This window comes from Gadus macrocephalus, chromosome 16 (genome assembly GCF_031168955.1).
Source record: "Gadus macrocephalus chromosome 16, ASM3116895v1".
NCBI lineage: Eukaryota > Metazoa > Chordata > Actinopteri > Gadiformes > Gadidae > Gadus > Gadus macrocephalus.
The window spans coordinates 8,652,010-8,653,993 of NC_082397.1; positions in this window are offsets into that span (position 1 = coordinate 8,652,010).

Sequence of the window (1,984 nt, forward strand, 5' to 3'; positions counted from 1 at the left end):
AGTCGGGATTGTCCTGTCAGAACACGCGCTTAATAACAATTATACTCCATTATGTTATAGTCAGGGTTGCTTCAAGGTCTTCCAGTTTGGAGGTTAGCCTGACAAATGGAGGGGTGTATTGGACTGGACAAGTGCATACGACGGGAGTGAGAAGGAGAGTGCCCAGATCCTGATGATATGGAGTGGATGTGTGAAGGGGTTAAATTGGAAGCTAACAACATGCATGAATGAATGGTTGTAATAGTGCATTCAGCTCCAGAAGGAACAATGCATAAGTTGCTAGTATTGTTAGTAACAAATATACACTATGAGTACCATAATCTACTGAGCAATACCAGCGCGAATATCACCAAGCCACTACAATAGTCTTTGATTTGCAAAGAAAAATGGGCTACAATGTATGAATGGATTTCTAACATAAGAACAGACAAACGCATGAGAAAAAGACAAGCAGCAGGCGTGTCATCGCATCAAGTTACAACCGAGTAATTCCCTAGTGTTTACATCGGAATAACAAAGAATCCAACGCCGTGCAAACGTTCAAACCGACAAGACTTCAAGGTGATTTCGGAAGAGATTACTCTGTGGTGACGCGACGCGAGGGGGAGAGAACCGCCATTCGTCACCGCGTGCCGAGCTGCCAGACCGGGAACGCCTGTACAGCGTGTCGGGAGTGTGTTACCGACAGCCAGTCAACAGCTAAATCCATTTAACATTCCCCGGCCGTGCCCGCCGCCGGCACCGGGACCAGAAGTGAGGCGTCAGCTTCTCCGGTCGGCGCTTGATATGCGGAAGGATAAACTCTGACTTCTGCAACTTGTTAATCATCGGGAATGCCAAGAATGCGGTGACAGACAGCAAGAGGGTCAAATATCAATCTGGCTGACGAGGACAGCGGAGATGTAATCCGTGATCTTTATTCATTGACTCCTGCGACGTACAGGTGTGCAGATGTCATCAAAAGATTAATTATGATGATTATCATACTTGTACGCCTTGGGTTATAGGGTACTTAGTATTTACAGTGCACGCTGTTGCTTCCTGCACCGTAATGAGTACTTCTCCTCCAGTCATAAATATCAACAATACATAGCCTGAAAACTGCCAAAGTTATTGTGGAAGCACAAAGATAACTGGCAGTCCTCAAACAAGTTCTGTGTGACAGCTGGTCGGTGGGAGAATGTAAGACTGAATGTCTGGTACCCACAGCAGACCTCTCAGCGGGTAAACGAACATGAAAACTATGTTGAATCGGAAAGAAGAAAAGTCTGGTAGTTAGGATGTTGGAGTCCCAGCAGAAAGATCCTGCTTCACTCCCCGCTGTCTGCACTCCACCTGTAGGCCTCCTGCAGAAGGACGCTTAAACCCCATCTGCTCTGGAAATAGTTTGCTGTAAGTCACTTTGAAAAAAAGTGTCTCTGCAAAATGGCTAAGTGGTAAAAAGGGAAGACACCTGCTGGTATAGATTTTAAACACACTGTAAGGAATGGAACAAAAATGAAAGAGGGAAAATAATTTGCTGTCCTGCACAGCTCCCTTGCAAAATAGAAATGTCAGAGGGAATCGCGTGTGTGTGTGTGTGTGTGTGTGTGTGTGTGTGTGTGTGTGTGTGTGTGTGTGTGTGTGTGTGTGTGTGTGTGTGTGTGTGTGTGTGTGTGTGTGTGTGTGTGTGTGTGTGTGTGTGTGTGTGTGTGTGTGTGGTTAGCACACACATGAATATGCGCATGCACACTTTGCGTGTGTGTGGGTGTGTGTGTGTTTGTGCCTTCTCCTTTGAGCAGACTATGACAGATGGACGGGGGAGAGGAGCCGGGCAGCCATTGGTTAACTCCAATGTTAACCAGGAGTCAGGGTTATCCGGGTCAGCCATTGGTTAACTCCAATGTTAACCAGGAGTCAGGGTTATCCGGGTCAGCCATTGGTTAACTCCAATGTTAACCAGGAGTCAGGGTTATCCGGGTCAGCCATTGGTTAACTCCAATGT